At 40.9% G+C, this 18,757-nt stretch overlaps 2 protein-coding genes across 6 annotated transcripts in view; one reads left to right on the top strand and one right to left on the bottom strand.

Moving 5' to 3' along the window:
- Positions 1–897, bottom strand: part of LOC129717834 (uncharacterized) — a 195,270-nt gene extending 194,373 nt beyond the window's left edge. For all 5 annotated transcript variants that reach the window (XM_055668019.1, XM_055668017.1, XM_055668018.1 and 2 more), the window contains exon 1: positions 111–897. The gene's annotated coding sequence lies outside the window, so the exon portion shown is untranslated. The remainder of the gene's footprint in view (positions 1–110) is intronic.
- The window catches only part of LOC129717835 (uncharacterized), an 879,733-nt gene that overhangs the window by 748,912 nt on the left and 112,064 nt on the right, over positions 1–18,757 (top strand). The window lies entirely within an intron of this gene.

Raw genomic sequence — 18,757 nt, 5'->3', positions numbered from 1 at the left:
TTCTCAACGATATCGCTGGGAAGCTCTTGTAAAACAATAATACATAAGTACCATACAGAATAGCGGTTCTTTGTTCAAAAAAATCAATATCATGGCGTAGCAATGTTTACCTTTTTATCGCAGAATCATTGACTGCACCTTTATATTGTATTGCTCGAGCATATTGTTTTCCACGCCCCAATTGCTGATTTTTTTAACAAATGCGAGCAAATACTATTTTTCTTCTTTTGCTGGACATAACTTTCCAATTACTTCAGTAACAGTAGCTTATGATTTCTCTCAACACAAACAGGTAATAAGAATTTCATTCAATCGCATAACACCTTCAAAATAATACACTTTCGTTGATTATATACCTACACTATTTTTGCAATAGCTTATAATTACTTGTACCACAAATTTTACATAGATTTGATGAATTCAAATTTCACTCATTTTTAAAAACACCTGCTCTAATTTATACTTAATTTTTCAACATTAGCCTTTTCTTTTTGCGATTTTTTTTTTCCTGATTTCATTTACTTGCTTGCACAACTCATTAACCACAGCCACCAGTTTGCTGCGAGCCAGCCCCTTCCGAGACCTTTTTCTTTATCCGTTCACCAACACCACTGATAGAGCAAGTTTTTAAATACGTGCGGAATAATGCTACCCTGAAAACAGTTCACAATTTCGAATGCAAAATTTTTTTCCTTAAGGTATGATCCAAGTTTTGCGACGACAGATTCTTGCTTCACTTGAACTGCATAAATTTTTCATAAAAGTTTAAAAATTCGAAACAAGATAAAACTAGTGACTACACGGCAGCTTTACACCTTAGACTCATTTTTCATTATGAAATAATCAAATGACAAGCACAAGCACCAAGTTACATGATAAATTGAGCAAGACTGTACGCGAGAGAGATAAATATTGAAATATCCCATTCATGTTGACATGACACATGACAGCAATGCTGAATTCATTTTGGATTTATGTATATGAAAAAAAAGGAGAAAGGAATAATAAAAGCAATATTTGTTTCTGCTGACTTTAGCGCACGTACACGCTCGCACATTAACAGTTCCTTGGGAGATTTCATGTGAGTGTGAGCAGGAAACCAACTTCTAAAGATTTCTCATTACCATAGACTGGCCATTTGAGTTATCATTGCACTCTAAGAAAAGCGAATCCATCAAAAGAGGTAAAAACAAGCTATACTCAGAGAGAGAGATATGCGGAAAGAATAAGCCATATGAATAAAAACGAGCATTTACTCCGCTTTGCTAAATTCGAGCAGTCAAGCAGCCACGAAAAGCATTAGCTCGTGTTGGTATAATAAAAGATTTTGCTTTGATAGATGTTTTCTCCAAACGAGAGTTTACTCTTCGAAAACCAGATTCTATATGAATAAAGTAACAAAGTAGGAGTAAATGTTCAGTAAATTGGGTTGTTTAGCTAAATCAGTTTTTTATACCATCTGAAAGATCTGAATTTCTAAGTAAAACGTGATTAAAGAAAATTCTATCGTTGTCCTTCGTTTTTTAAATCACGATTTAAAACTGCTCGAATTATGCTCGAAATCGCTACAATGACAGTTCGCCCATATACCAACTGTCATTGTAGCGATTTAGAGCGAATTTTTATTCTTCATTTAAAAATCGAAGGATAATGCTACAAAGTTTAAAAAAATCACGTTTTGCTCAGAAAATTACACTCTTTCAGATGGTATACAAAAATTGGAAATCCGTGAGTAACTAAACAACCCAACTCTGAGCAATGCTGGTAAACTCGCGAGTATGCTCGGTAGCATGCTTGAGAGAAAAGTGGCTTCGTTCATAAACTAATTTTGAATTTTTTGAGGCGAATAAAAGGTTTGTTTATTTTGTTAATCTATTTACAATACTATCAATATTAATTACATACATATTACACTAATTTTTCTTACCAAAAACAGTATTAGTTTAAAAATAGATAAATGTGATGTATAGAATCCATGCAATTTATATGTTATAGTTTACTGGTTTGTTTTCAATTACTTTTTTCTCTTTTGTTTTCTAGAATTAAACAAAAGTTTCAATGCTATCGTCAACTCAAACGTTAAAAAAGTTCTTATTCATACAGCCCGAGGGGCGAGACAGCTTTCATCTGAGTTACTCTTATGCTTGGGAGTAGCTCTAATTTACTCAATATTATTCTGAAATTTCCAGCTGATTCACATCTTCGATTACCTTGAAAACAAGAGAAATATATAAGTGGTGAGACCGAGCAACATTCATGTTTATATTCGCGATGGAAAAAAATTTAAGAATGGATAGTCAGAGACACGAGAGTTACTCAGATTTGCTCTTTATTTCGCGAGTTTCTCAAAACGCAAACGCAACGAACATGCTAAAATCCGAGCCAAACGAACAAGAAAGGTAACACATTGAAAGCTGTTACAATCAAGTACAATAAAGGATATATTTACACTAAAGTCGCTTTTTACGCGGGGGATACGTGCCGCGTAAAAAGAAACCGCGTAAATTCCGGAATCCGCGTAAAAAAAACCGCGTAAATTTCGGAATCCGCGGAAAAAAAAACGCGTAAATTCCGGAGTCCGCGTAAAAAAAACCGCGTAAATTCCGGAATCCGCGTAAAAAAACCATCGTTAATTTTGCATTCCGAGTGAAGGGGAACCGAAATTCGTGTTTTGTTAATAAACAATGAACTGAGAATGCTCCAGAATTGGTTTATCACAGTGATTTTTGACTGGTGGTTCACAAACCTTTTGTATTATCTATTATGCTGGAAGTATATAAAATTAAACATAAACATAAAATTTAACACCCTGACGGTTTTTGTGATGCATTTTATTATTCCCCCTCACCATCAGTTACACGAGTCGAATGAATACCGGACTACTTCGTGATTAGGGCGAATCTTACAATGACTACAAAACTCAAAAAAGACAAACAAAGTTTTCAATCAAAAATTCAAATCCTAAATGACGGTGGAAAAATATATTTCGTAGTTGCTCCTCCGTGATCGATCTGAGCTTGTGAAGTTGCACAAGGAACCACGTAAATGGCTACTTGGGATTAGTTTGCCATCTTCAGTGTACAACAATTCAGTAGCTACCGCTTTGTATAGATCGATAACGGCGCCGCACAGTGCAACGTTCCATAGACAAAAAACAAAAAAGTGGATTTCTTATTGAACCAATTCTATATGCTGATATGTTTTATACATGTTTGAGACATTGTCGAGGCGCTGAAATTAATCCAAGCACCACCCCAGAATCATTACAACGCGCTGCCATAAATAAATTGTCCACCCCTGCTTTGGCGCCTATGGGCATGTAAATGTCATACAATAAAAGACATTGATTAAAACGTGGTGCAGCTATAGTTGGATACTGTTTCATACTGTACGAAAGGGAGGATTAAATCGATCGTGTTTGCATTACGGAATCACTTAAAACACTAAAATGTGAGTTATGGATCAATTAAAAGGTTTCAGAGAAATAATTATTAAAATGAATTTACAGCTTAAAGCATTATTCATTTGCTAAGAGATCGTGTTTCATTTTCTAACCTCGTCGTGGAATAGTTTCCCGACATACTTTAAGATTTTAATTAGAAAACTTAAGTGGATCCGATACGCACAGATTGAATATTTATCTGAGGTGAAAATGCCGAAAAAACCAACAAGAAGTTGCGGAATTTGCGACGATCCGGACGACGAAATGATGGTCGCGTGCGATGTTTGTCAAGTATGGTATCATTTTCGATGTGTTGGTGTTGGAGATTCCGTTGCGGATCGTGACTGGAGCTGCTCCAAGTGCCAAAATGTACCGAAAAGACCGAACGATGAAACCGATGCACGATCCAAATCCAGTACATCTACTGCACGAGCAGCTAGAGCGGCATTGGAATTACAACAGTTGGAAAAAAGGCAGATGAAACTAAATTGCCTTCAAAGACAAAAGGAGGAGCACGGAAAAAGGCGGTACTTGAGCGAAAATGCCTTGAAGAAGAACGCCGTCGCCAGGAGAAGGAGGCCGAGTTTGCTAGAAAGCAGTTGGAGGCTGATGAATTGCGCGAAAACGCATTAAAAAAGCTGGAAGAAGAGTATTTACAAATGAAGTACAAAATTATGAGCCTTAATTTAGAAGATGGGAGTCGCAAGGGATCAAGTCGATGTTCTGGTATAAAAAGAGCAACCGAATGGTTATCAAAACTGCCCGCAGATGTAACAGGGCACAATGGACAACCGGAGGTAGCAATTTCGAGCCCGCCAAAGATTCAATCCGGCGAAGTAAAACCTACTGGAGCCGTTCTAAGAGGGTTAAATTAAAACAACCCGGTAGTAAATTCTACCGCAATTAAGTCCACTGGCCGTTTTGAAACGGATGATGAGAACGATAGCCAATCTTCATTTGATGAACCATGTGTTGATCAGGGATCAAGTGTAAGTCAGCCTGTGGCGGAACGACCGCTGATACAGAAACCGGAATTTTCTGGTCATAACAGAGACACTGGACGGTGCACGTTACCAAAATCCCAGCTAGCGGCACGCCAAGTGCTTCCAAAAGATTTACCGACGTTCTCGGGGGACCCGGCTGACTGGCCGATATTTTATAGCAACTTGGAAAATTCCACGAGAGAATGTGGATACTCTAATGCAGAGAACCTTATTCGCCTTCAAAGGTGCTTGAAGGGCGACGCGTTAGCAGCAGTGCGAAGCAGACTGTTACTCCCAGCAGCGGTTTCCCGAGTAATTGAGACATTACGAATGTTATTCGGCAGATCGGAGACGCTGATTGATTCGTTGCTTAAGGATATTCGAAATACCCCTTCGCCAAAAGAAGGAAGATTAGACACGCTAATAGCGTATGGACTGGCAGTTCAGAATTATTGTGATCACCTCATTGCAGCCAATTCGGAAGAACATTTAAGTAATACAACGTTATTGCAGGAAATGGTTGAAAAATTGCCATCCACTATAAAATTACAGTAGGTCGATTACAAAGAAGCTGTTGGATTTACTAATGTCGACTGTTTTGGCCAATTCATGGGGGAAATTATGAGGAAAGCCAGCGAAGTAAACGCATATTGCGCGCCATCCTTCAAGTTGGAAAGAGGTGACGAACAACAGGCAAAAGGTAATTGTAAGATATCGCTTACCACCCCAGCTTTCACGGGGCCGATTTACCCGGCGGGCGGCGTAGCACTGGGGTACTTTCCCAAAAAGGGGTTAGATTGGGTGGAATTTAAATAAAATTTAGTTAAAACAAATAAATAAATAAATAACAGAAATACAATAAATAAAATAAATAATAAAACAGAACAGAAGACCTAAATCTAACATTCCGTCCTCCTCGCAGCAATGGCGGATTTTGGCGATGATCTCGGGGAAGCACAGTTTTTCCTCTCGGCCGTGCTATCGCACTCTATTGCGGCCGGTTATGCTAAATGACGGGACGTACTAACGGGTGGGTGCACAACCACGGTTCAGGGATTTCTCAACCCGGTTTCACTCCCGGTGAAGCGGTTTTTTTTTTGACGGCACACACGCACTGGGGACGACACTTCACGCCTCACTCGTCACAATTATTTTTCGGCGGACAAAAACAACGCGTCTTTTCTATTCGGCGGTACAGAGCAATCTCCTCGTGCCGCATAGAAAACACCCAGCATGACGTTTTTTTCATTACTTTTGCCGGTAATGTTTTGCCGTTTTCTGCCACGGGAGGAGAAACGGGACCTATTCTTGTTTCACACGCGAGACAATTCACACCCATAATTTAAAACCTATCTACTAGAACACCTATCACAAACTTCTAAATAAAATCTAACGTGAAAACAACGAATTAAAATTACATATGAATATGTTGCTTGCCACAACAACAAAAATCAAAACAAAACTCCTACACACTGACAAGCAACATATCTTCACACGCTCGGCGTTTATTACACGAATTTGGGTTAATTGCAACCTCGAGTGTTGCAATCTCGCCCACACCGAGGAGAAAAAAAAGACTACAATTTTTTTTTCACTAATCCTCAAATCCCTATCACCGATACAATAATAAATAACGAATTAAAATTAATAAATAATATAAATAAATAAATTAACATGCAAAATAAAATTAAACTACACTACAAATTTTTTCCACAATTCCCAATAAACATGTAACAATCAAAAATACAAACCGACGCGACATATTATAAATCGGTGCTTCGGTTTCAAATCTGTCTACAGGTCAAAAGCTGGGCCTTGCCAACGAGTGGCAACAGCTCACCATTCTCACATTCAGGTGTCAATGAGTGAATTAAGGTATCCATCCTTGACCACGACGAATCAGGTTCGGCACTCCGCCCCTAAAATTCTGCAAATCGCCTTAGGCTATTCGCAGCGGAACGCGTGTTATTATCTTTTGATCCAGTTTCAGTATTCATACCAACTCTACAATTACGGTTTCAATCCATTCCCAAATTCATCTTAGGTGAATCACACATCCATCAACATTTCGGCCCGCGTGAACAACACATTTGTAAAATCCTGCAAACGGTCAAAATTAAACTTACTCCCTCCAAATACTGAAACAACTGGACAACACAGGACGCTAAGGTTGGTCTTTACCGCATCAAGAATGACTCGAAAAGAGCCGTTTGAGCAAAACCTTGGGAGTCAGTCTAGTTCGTTCTGATTCCTCTCGGAATCAGAAGAATGATCCTGACGCCAACACATTAAAATAGACGTAAAAACAGGTTGAAATTGGACAATCAATAATAATAAATAATTAAAATAGGATTAAAGCATTATATTTCATGCGGTGTTGTGATTTTGGTATGAAGTTAACGTGAAGATTTTGTCCAGTGTCTTCTCACTAAACGCTACGCGCAACAACTATAGGGACGTTGCGATACCATTAAACATCAATACTTAGGATCGATACCTGTATCGAAAGCATGTACTGATATTCCGATTGTATCGAGGCTAATGTATCGATACCGGATTGTATCGTTGTGCGATACCAGTTCATTCAATTAAACCATTTATATAGACCACTTTACGAGACGTTTCTGAACTCAATCTATGAATGAAATTTTGACAGAAAGCTCTGAACCGCTGACATAACGCACGTAAAAGCAACATCATTAACAGCAGAATACGTGACACTTGTCAGTTCGTAAAATGGTCGTTCCCGTAGGTTAATCTATGGAAATTTCTGTTAAATTGGCATTGCCGATGAGATGGCATGCATGCATACGATGCATCAAAATGGCACAGGAAACAGCAAGTTTTCTGCTTCGTTCGTTCTTCTTTACAGGGTTGTTTTGAGTCTTATCGATACTGTGAGGTGTGTATCGATATTGATGAAGTATCGCTGGTAAAACATCGATACCAAATATCCGAGTATCGGAAGCAGAAGGATCGATTCTGTATTAGTATCGGTGGTATCGCAACGTCCCTAGCAACAACAGTGAGTGGGCTAACTTCACGCGCTCCCTCACTGAGGAGTGTCACAAGGAACAGAGTAGAAATGATGACGTTACTCAGTCGGGAGGGGAAAAGAGAATGACAGAAAACAGTAAATAAAAACAAATCGGTCGCGACGTCGCGATTCACCGCGAACCGCGAATTTTATTCGTTTTCGTCGATTTTGAGAGGGTTTTCGTTCCGAAAACGCCCTCGGTCGTGTGTTTGAGTCCTTACCCTGCAGAAGGAAGAGACTCCAACGTGAAAATCCCCGCTGAAGAGGGGCAAAAGGTGTTTTTTATTCCCCAAAAGGGAATGAGGAATATTCCCGACGATGGGATTGGTGTGGTTTTTTTTTAAATATTTTACGGCCTATAAGCGGCCAGTCTACCGTGTTTACAAGTGTCACGGCAAACAGAAAGTGGTTTGCTGCAACCGGAGCAGCTATAAGGAATTTTTCGACGCTGGCAGTACAGGTGACCCGTACCCAAACAAAGGGATTCGACATCAACCTATGCCACGGGGAAAAACGGACTACGCGGGTTTAAAAAGATTCCCATCGAACGCCATCTGTCTACCTCGGCCCATATCTTGAACAGTTTCTCTGGACCCATCTTATACGGATAGCGGACTACTGGATCCTCACCTCGGAACTCCTCTTTTATCACAATCCTGTGCTCAGTCAAGGTGTTTGTGTTCAGTTTACCTGGAACAACGCCCTGGAAGAGAGACTTTACCTCATCTACCCGCTGCGCTTGTTCTGGAGTGAGTGTCGATTCATCCGAGCACTCATTAGCCTCCAACATCCGCATCTGACCAGGGTTAACCACAGCACATTCATGTAATTCTGGAGTAATTCCAAAGGTTCTCCAAAAATCCATCCCCAGCAGACAGTCCACACTTAAATTTTCGACGATGAGGGTACAAACGACTTTGGTCTTCTTTTCGAAGGTGAAAGGAAGATAGCACTGGCCTTGAACAGGCATGATCTGACCACCAGCCGAGCGTAACTCGCATGGTTGATCTAAATCCTTCAAAGCGGTGGGGGAAATTCTCTGAAGAAGTCGCATGCTCATGATCGTGGCATTACTGCCACTGTCAAGCAGAGGCGACGCGTGACCAAGTGGGCCACCTGTTCAATCGACATTTGCAACATTAAAACAACAGTATTGCGATAGCAGATTTTAAAAGTTTTATTCATCAACATTTATTTATATAACAAAGGAATCCTTCGGTTTACTTTTAACGCAAACTTGTCGATAATATCGTCGTAAAATAATGGCGTCAGCATCATCTCATGGAGTAAATCTTTCTCCACAGCCATCATCATAATACCAAATAATCGATTCTGCCCCGATTTAGACCGCAAATAATTTTTGATCCGTCGGAGAACCGAAAACGTTCGTTCGACGGACGCCGTTGTATTAGGCAATGTCAGTATCATTCTGGCCAGCCGAAGCGTTTCGGAGAAAGTTTGATGCAGGTTTTGTCCAAGGATAAACGAAATTAAATACAATATATTTTTGCCTCTGAACTCTTCGCGCGAGTAAAGAACGGTCAGCTCATTATACAGCTTCGCTTCATCGAATTTAGAATGGTACGAAATAAGCATTTTCAAATTCTTTGTAGGGAATGTGACATTGAATTCGGCAAATTTTTCGTGATTCAACAAAATGATGAATTTGTATTCATCTAGTTCTTTGAATCGTTTAGACATTTCGTCAATAATTTTGTCAATGATAAAGTCATATATGGGACGATAATTGATACCGTTGCTATCAGTGATCGTTTCGCCAGAAACATCAATTGCATCATTAAGCGTTCTGTAGAAATGATGCTCTGCTTTGAGCTCTTCGATAGAAGCGAGGCAAGCCTTGACGTTACGTAAACATTCTACTACGTCCAGTTCTTTTGTTTGCAAAATTTGATACAGTACATCTGTATGTGCAAAAATATTAGCAAAAAGTTTGAGCAAGAATACGGTATTGAATTCAAGCATGAATGCGTGAAGACCTCTGGCTGTTGTACAAGTTTCAGCATCAAAGACACTGTCGCCAAGATAAATCTCACCTAAACATTCATTAATCGCTGCATAATTCGAATCAATTATTTTGATCATACGCGAATTATACGACCATTTGGTCTTGCAAACATTTGGTATGTGGGTCTCCATAAATTGCTTTAATGTCTCGCTGCGTTTAGGTGACTGCGAGAAAAATGCCGCGAGTGATGAGATCGTGTTGAAAAACCTTGCTGATTTCTTGTTATTTGTGCACGAGTGAAGTAGCACCAAATTAAGCACATGTGCGCGGCAGTGGATATATCCAGCTTTTGGAAACCGTTGCTTCACCAATGTTTGCACTCCAGATTTGTCACCGGACATTACAGCAGCTCCATCATAGCTCTGAGCTACAACTTTGTCACCATCAAGACCAAAATACGCTGCTATTTCATCAACGTGTCCGGCCAACGCAGCGGCGGTTTTGTCACTGCTAACGTCTGCCAATCTAACGAGCCTTTCAACTGGTGTTCCTAAAATTTTGATGAACAAAAAAATGTTTGAGCCTCGTTGAATTAAAAAAAAATCAACTATTTGTTAACATATTTGCAAAATTTATTTTATGAATATTTCTTACCATCGGGTCGTAAGTAGCGCAGAGTACAAGATAGTTGCGATAACCGAGCCGAATCTGTTGATTCATCCATCATAATGGACACGAACTCAGAATCAAGAACTTCTCTTTTAATTGTTTGAAGCATGTAGCTTTCAATGCATTCTATAAGCTCGTTCTGAATTCCTCTCGACGTTTTGCTGAAAACTTTATTATTTATAAAATCCTGGAACGCTGGATCCCTGGCGGCGATCAACGTGCAGAGGTCTTTATAATTTCCTCTGTTCGTGGAATCGGAACATTCATAATGTCCGCGAAAGGCGAGACCGTGAGTGCCAAGGAAACAGGTGATCTCAATTAAAGTTCGCATACCCTTCCGGTTTTTCGTTACTTCTTCGTTATGCTTATTGCGGGCGATCTGCCGGCTATGGTCAAGTGCTTCGTCTATCCTCATTTGCCCGAACATCGATAAGGCAAGTGAATTGTTTATGTGATCTTTAGAGCTCGAATGCGTTTTAATTGACGCAGAAAGGTGATTCAGATCACTATATCCTTCCTTGCTCCGAACATTTTTTTCATTGGCGCTACGGAAAAGCAAACATGGCCAGCGGAAAAGTTTATTTAATTTCGCCGATCCACACAGCCATTGCTGGTCATACGATGACACATTAAAGTTGCGGGACATAATTTTCCCCTTCAACTTATACGTGGATTTTAATTGTTCCATAGGTGGACGAGGAACCGGATGTCCAATAACTTTAATTTTTTCTTCCATGGTTCTGGCGGCAAACGGGCGCTTTAGCATTTGCTCAATAATGCAATGATCCATAACGTTGTCCATCTGGAAATCCACGCAAACAATCTCCAGTAGGTATATGGTAGTTTGTGATGATTAATTGAAATATAATATGATGAAGTAATTAAGCTTTACTCACCACGTATCGTTCCTTAAACGAGATTGAAATTTCACACAAGAAAGCAACAGAAATTTGAAAGATGGAGCAATGGTAGTCTTAGCCGTCACAAACAAATCAAAAGCAACCGTAACGTGAGCAGTCAAACATGTACTATACCGACTATACCATTCTAGTTACCATACTATGGTTCAAGTTATTGAATGAACAACATCGAGAAAAAAGGCTTGAATCGAAACCACACATCAACGAAAAAACACCACTACATCTACAATAACCATGAATGAATTTGTTCGATTTTTCATTTGTATCGCACTCAGCGCTGCGCGACACTTTTTTTCTCACGTGAAGAATAATGTCATCAATGAGGAAATACATGAAAACCCTTCGCTGCACTCTCGGCTTTGCATCGACCTGACGCTCGCTTGAGCGTTGAGAGCTGTGTACTCTCGCGGCCTCTCTCAAATTTCAATGAACGAACATCAAAGAATGGTGGGGGTCGGCGTCGGCGGTATCGTTTCCATCGGCTTAGTTCAACATAATTTTTGAACCGCAAATGTCATTTTTACGCAAGGCTGCGCATTAGTAGTGGTGCACGCTTTATGTACATAACTGGCTGCGTACGCTATAGTACTTGAAAATGCAGAGAAGTGTTTGAATGAATGCTAGTTCAGATAAATGTTTTGAACAAACGGTAGTCATTACTGCTTATCTCGTTGTGTTGTGCTGTATTACGGGTGGGCTGTGTTGCGGGTGGGTTGAGTAGTGTAGAGTGTGTTTAGCCAGGTTATATTCTTCACGGTGGAGAAATAAATAGAAATTGAAATTGGTGGAAATAAATTGAAAATCAAAAAATTTTTCGAATGTTCGAAATAACATTAAGGTTACAAGAAAACTCAATGATGTCAGATCCATGCTACAAATGAGAAATAATTCGAGTAATTGTTCCGAAATTGTCTACCTGTCCTATGAACAGGTTGAACAGGTGGACGAGACGCCTCTGCTGTCAAGCAGGGCTGCGAACTTCGAACCATGAACTTCAACCCAGGCAAGTGGTCGATTGTCCGAAGGCAGATTAAAACTGATCGTTTGTACGAAAAGCGGGTCGCAATAGTCCTCATCGCCGGCAGGTCGAAAATTTTGGAGCACTTCGGGAGGTATGACTAGCTGTTCGATGGTGCGCTGGTCGGGTCCCAATGGCGGCTTTAATTGGACCGAATTCCGTTTTTTAGGCAATCGGGACAATGGGAAGCTTCAAAACCCTTAAATCCACACAGCACACTGAAAATTCTTTTTGGTTTCTGACACTCTTCATGCTCGTGTCCGCGGGTTCCGCAGTTGTAACAGGAACCGAGATGCGGTGGACGATGGTTTTCCACCAGGTAATTTAAAGAGATGACCGTTTTCTGTGACTGAGCGGATTTATTCTCGTTATTAGCTTTCCCGTGGAGATTCTTATCCGGCTGGCCTAGCGAATCCTTTGGGAGATTCTGAGGTGGCTCGACCGAACCTACGCTACCATAACTGTTATGATAGTTGTAGTTCGGGAGCGGAGATTGTTTGAAATAACTGGGATGGGGATGATGAATAGACAGACCAGAATTCTTAGAAGTGCCTTTTTGATTCATCGGTTGTTGAACTACGGGAAGATCCTCTGGTTCGGGATGATCATCTTCATGATAGTTATCCATTTTAGGTGAAGGATCTTCACCAACAGGTTGTAAAATGGTACTTTTGATGAATTGCTGTAATCCCGAAACAGTTTCCCGTAGCTTTTTCACCTCTTGTTTCGTTTTATGGAGATCTGCAGCAATCTTTGTAATGGCGGTCATTTATGGCCCAGGACCTCTACGGATCGTTGAAGAAAACTAACACGCGCATCGTTGTGAGTCTCATTCTTCGCCATTTGATCCTGCACACCCCGAATCTCCGCCCGTATTTCCAGTAAGACACTCAACAGTTCTTGTCCGAATGCCCTGTCGCTGACATCATTATCATTTGTGGCCGGAGTGGGTTTCGGATCGGGATTTCGACCCGAAGAACTCTCCCCGATTTACCCATCCACATCTTCGTGGGAAGGAATAGGTGGAATAGGATTTTTACCGAAATGATAATCGTACAGCGCCATGACATCCAGGAAAATGTTTTTAATTTCCGTAAAATTCTCCCCATTGGCATAGTTTTGCAAAAGTTGAAGTCGAAATCCTAAATGGAGCAGCCTGCTCCGATAAATCTCTTTGTTTGGGCACCTGTACTGTAGATCTTCCCTCATGGGCTCAAACTTCTCACGACACAAAGCGATTTCTTCCTTCCGCTGTTTGTTCCATTTCGATGTTCAGTAACCCTCTCAAATGACGACGTCACTGTGAACCCGATTTGTCACTATCCGAAGGGATCACAACACCGCGGGAGATAAGTTCAAAATCGACCTTATCGGGATGCAAATGGTCAACACGCATTTGCAGATACGCTGCGTTGAATTCCTCAACAGAGTGCGCTGTCGGCCATGTTAAGGAATAAATGTGTAATTCACAAATTCAAAACTGGGAGATGAAATGAAACTTTGTAATTGTAGGGTATGGTATGATCACGGTAGGATTACGTTCACTTTTTTTTATTTTAGGAATTTCGCCGCGAATGTCAAGCTAAGTCGGTAATGGTCTCAAGAACCTTCGTTGCAAGAACAAAGTCACGCTGAATAAGCAAGAAATCGTTCTGCAAAACAATAAAATGAAGCCTAACACCGAACTAGAATATAATAAAAACAACAATATACGAGAAAAACGCGACTGTTGCGGAAAAAGTCCTCGCCACTGTGTTTATTCCACCCAACACTAACTTTTGGTGGAAGTACCCCTCGCTCGGAAGTAAAAATATTCCTTAAGAATATTTTTTCGAAAAAAAATGTATTTCAGTTGGGCGCCAATTGTAAGATATCGCTTACCACCCCAGCTTTCACGGGGCCGATTTACCCAGCGGGCGGCGTAGCACTGGGGTACTTTCCCAAAAAGGGGTTAGATTGGGTGGAATTTAAATAAAATTTAGTTAAAACAAATAAATAAATAAATAACAGAAATACAATAAATAAAAAAAATAATAAAACAGAACAGAAGACCTAAATCTAACCTTCCGTCCTCCTCGCAGCAATGGCGGATTTTGGCGATGATCTCGGGGAAGCACAGCTTTTCCTCTCGGCCGTGCTATCGCACTCTGTTGCGGCCGGTTATGCCAAGTGACGGGACGTACTACGGGGTGGGTGCACAACCACGGTTCAGGGATTTCTCAAACCGGTTTCACTCCCGGTGAAGCGGTTTTATTTTGACGGCACACACGCACTGGGGACGACACTTCACGCCTCACTCGTCACAATTTTTTTTCGGCGGACGAAAACAACGCGTCTTTTCTATTCGGCGGTACAGAGCGATCTCCTCGTGCCGCATAGAAAACACCCAGCATGACGTTTTTTTCATCACTTTCGCCGGTAATGTTTTGCCGTTTTCGGTCACGGGAGGAGAAACGGGACCTATTCTTGTTTCACACGCGAGACAATTCACACCGATAATTTAAAACCTATCTACTAGAACACCTATCACAAACTTCTAAATAAAATCTAACGTGAAAACAACGAAATAAAATTACACATGCAGTGGCGAGTATGTTGCTTGTCACAACAACAAAAATCAAAACAAAACTCCTACACACTGACAAGCAACATATCTTCACACGCTCGGCGTTTATTACACGAATTGGGGTTAATTGCAACCTCGAGGGTTGCGTAATTACACACGGATTAAATCCTTTTACAATCAACAAGCGGACAAGGAAGTAAAGTTGGCCATATTCCAACACGAGTAGAAAAAGTTTGTCCGGCGTGTGGGATATCCGGGCATGTCATAGACTTATGCGGCAAGTTTATACACTTTAGTCCAGACGAAAGATGGAGAACTCTTCGTCAGCATAACTTGGGGTGAGGGCATTCACCGGCGGCATTCACCATGCTAGTCGTTCAGTATACACGAATGTAGATGATGAATTGCACGATTTGGTGAAGCAATATTTTATCACCGAAAATGTAGGGATTTCGCAGTCGGCTCTTTTGCCTGTCTCTAAAGAAGTAGAAAGAGCGCAGTTTTTACTAGAGACTACCACCAAAAGAGTACCAGGTGGATTTGAAACAGGTCTCTTGTGGAAAAGCGAAGACGTTGTGTTTCCCGACAGCTGGAACATGGCGGTGAATCGTATGAAGTGCTTGGAGAAGAAATTAGCCAAAGATCTACAATTAGCGGAGCGAATTCGTGAGCAAATCGACAACTACTTACAGAAAGGTTACGCTCATATTGCGTCAACGGAAGAGTTGGCTGGAACTAATCAACAGAGGGTTTGGTACTTACCTTTAGGGGTAGTAACCAATCCGAAAAAACCCGGGAAAATACGGCTGATCTGGGACGCCGCTGCGCAGGTTAAGGGTGTGTCATTCAATTCAAAAATGCTAGAGGGTCCCGATCTCATTGCTCCGCTCCTAGCAGTGTTCTACAGATTTAGACACCGAGCGGTGGCGGTGTGCGCCGACATTAAGGAAATGTTCCATCAAATCCAAATAAGGAACGAAGATCGGCAGTCACAACGTTTTTTATGGAGAAATAAACCCTCAGACAGTCCAACTATTTTAGTTATGGATGTGGCAATTTTTGGATCCGCTTGCTCCCCGTGCTCTGCACAACACATTAAAAACCTTTACGCAAAAGAACACGCTGAGGAATATCCAGATGCTGCAGAGGCGATATTAAATGGGCCTTATGTGGATGATTTCCTGGATAGCCGAAACACAAGCGAAGAGGCCTTCCGGCTGGCAGAAGATGTGCGACGGGTACACAGTCTAGGAGGTTTCGAACTACGGAACTTCGTATCTAACTCTTCGAAGGTTCTAGAAAAACTTGGGGAAGTAGACTCGAACCTGCTGAAAGTTTTGAATTTGACCGATAGTGGTAAATCGGAAGCTGTGCTGGGCATATGCTGGCTACCACAAACGGATGAGTTGACTTTCTCCACGGACTTATCAAAGCTGCAGTGCTTCGTGAAAGAAAAGGCTCGTCCTACTAAACGCCAAGTGCTACGAATAGTAATGAGCCTTTATGTTCCCCTCGGGTTATTAGCAACATTTTTTATACATGGCAGAATCATCGTTCAAGACATTTGGAAAACGAAATGCGAGTGGGACGACGAAATAAACGATAGTATTTACGCTGATTGGAAGCGTTGGATCAATATTTTGCCTAAAGTATATGAAGTGCGGATTCCGCGTGCTTATTTTGGCTCCAACATTCCTGAGCTCTGCGAACCTCTTCAATTGCATATGTTTGTGGATGCGAGTACGGAAGCCTACGCAAGTGGCATTTATATTCGTTTTTCCGTAGCAGGACAACCTCGCTGCACTTTGGTGGGTGCGAAGGCCAAAGTTGCGCCTATTAAACCTCTGTCTGTGCCAAGACTCGAACTGCAAGCAGCGACCGTGGGTACTGGATTTTTGCAGTATATTATCGAGCACCACAAATTACCGTTTAGTCAACGCTATCTGTGGACAGACTCATCCACTGTGCTACACTGCATACACTCAGACCAACGCAAATACCCGCAGTATGTTGGTTGCCGCATTGGTGAAATATTATCCCACACTAACCCAAGTGAATGGCGATGGGTTTCAACTAAACTTAACGTAGCCGACGAGGCAACGAAGTGGGGTCAAGGTCCTAGTTTCGATGCTAAAAGTAGATGGTATCGTGGACCGGAATTTCTCTGGAAACCAGAAGATTCATGGCCTCAGCAAACTTGGCAAACAACAGTAGAGCGGCTAATGAACTTCAGAAACAGATGAAATATTTCAACGAGCAGTGTGCTGATTCCTTTACGAACACCATCACTAAGTGGCATTTTAATCCACCAGCGGCTCCCCATATGGGTGGGGTTTGGGAGCGCTTGGTGCGCTCGGTAAAAGTGGCGTTAGAATCCTTTGTGACCGCTCCAAGGATGTCAGGTGAAGAGACTTTCGAAACAATCATATTAGAGGCTGAGAGAATGATCAACTCAAGACCGCTCACCTACATACCGCTCGAATCGGAAGCTCAAGAAGCACTGACACCGAATCATTTCTTGTTGGGGAGCTCTACCGGTATTCAACAGCCCCCGCAACAAGCTACAAAGCCAGTCGAATGTTTGCGTAGCAACTGGAATTTGGTTGGGTGTATTTTAGACGGGTTTTGGCAACGATGGCTGCGAGAATATCTACCAACGATAGCAAGACGCACGAAGTGGTTTTCCAATGTCAAGACTGTCTAGACTTGCGGTAATTGATGTTTGTCGAGAAGATTTAGGTAAAACAGAGTTTGGTGATGCGCGCAACTCTGTTTTACGGGCCGGGGAATGTCGGGGCGCTGAAATTAATCCAAGCGCCACCCCAGAATCATTACAACGCGCTGCCATAAATAAATTGTCCACCCCTGCTTTGACGCCTATGGGCATGTAAATGTCATACAATAAAAGACATTGATTAAAACGTGGTGCAGCTATAGTTGGATACTGTTTCATACTGTACGAAAGGGAGGATTAAATCGATCGTGTTTGCATAACGGAATCACTTAAAACACTAAAATGTGAGTTATAAATCAATTAAAAGGTTTCAGAGAAATAAATATTAAAATAAATTTACAGCTTAAAGCATTATTCATTTGCTAAGAGATCGTGTTTCATTTTCTAACCTCGTCGTGAAATAGTTTCCCGACAGACATACTGTAATGATAATATTAATCACGTAAGTTCACTTATACGATTATGAAACGCATCTACTGTGAAGTGGTTTCAACGATTCAAGTGACACGTTATTTTTTAAAAAAATCTTAGTTTTCAAATTAATTTTTTAATATACTCTATATCTATTTAAGTTAAAACCAAAATGGCAACGGTAGAGGCATGTAACTACTACATTTCAAATGTTACTGTTGAGACATAACGTAGAGCATTTGGAAGTTGAAGGCTTCTTGGACATGCTCCTTTATGTTTAGAGAAAAAAAACATACTTTCAATTTTAAATCGATCGTCAAAAAAAGTACCCCAAAACACCTCTCTGAATTACACTTTTTCCCCTTATTTGGAGTATACTTCAAACTTTGGAAGTGATTGGCATTGCTCAAGTTTGCTCTTTCATCTGGAATTCGCGTTTTCGAATGATACCTCTGCAACGAATAGTGAGCAAATTATCGTACATCTGTCCCTTATTATTATGTATAACACGTAATTTTGTGTAAAACATGTAAAAGATTTCTGGCTTAATGATGTCTAAATGGTTCGCAACAGTGAACCGTATATAAACACAATTAAAAGGGAGTTAAATGAAAATAATAATAAAAACTAATTGTAATGGCGTTTAGGTCAGTTTTTCATCGCCTAGGAATTATTTGAATATTCTTTTCAAGCTTGCTATCTTGAAATGGATAATATTCTGAGAAAATTATCATTTTATGCTTCTGCACAAAAAACAGGCGTTTGAGACATATTTGCGATTACGTATTTGACATTCGTGAAATTGTGAAAATTCGACAATTGTGAAAATAGTAGCTCTTATCGGTACTAAACATTTTTCGTGTCACACCAATTGAAAAAAAAAACTAGAAAAACAGCCTAGTTTTGATTTTTGTCCCGCGTTCCCATACATTCAACGCACTGTGCGCCGGCCACGTCCTTACGATCGTTAGGGTAAGAGAGGATATTGTAAGGAAGGGATGTAACAGTCGT

Source organism: Wyeomyia smithii, chromosome 1, assembly GCF_029784165.1.
Source record: "Wyeomyia smithii strain HCP4-BCI-WySm-NY-G18 chromosome 1, ASM2978416v1, whole genome shotgun sequence".
In the NCBI taxonomy this organism is placed as follows: domain Eukaryota; kingdom Metazoa; phylum Arthropoda; class Insecta; order Diptera; family Culicidae; genus Wyeomyia; species Wyeomyia smithii.
The sequence above is the reverse complement of the archived record's forward strand: the minus strand, read 5'-3'. Positions and strand labels throughout refer to the sequence as shown.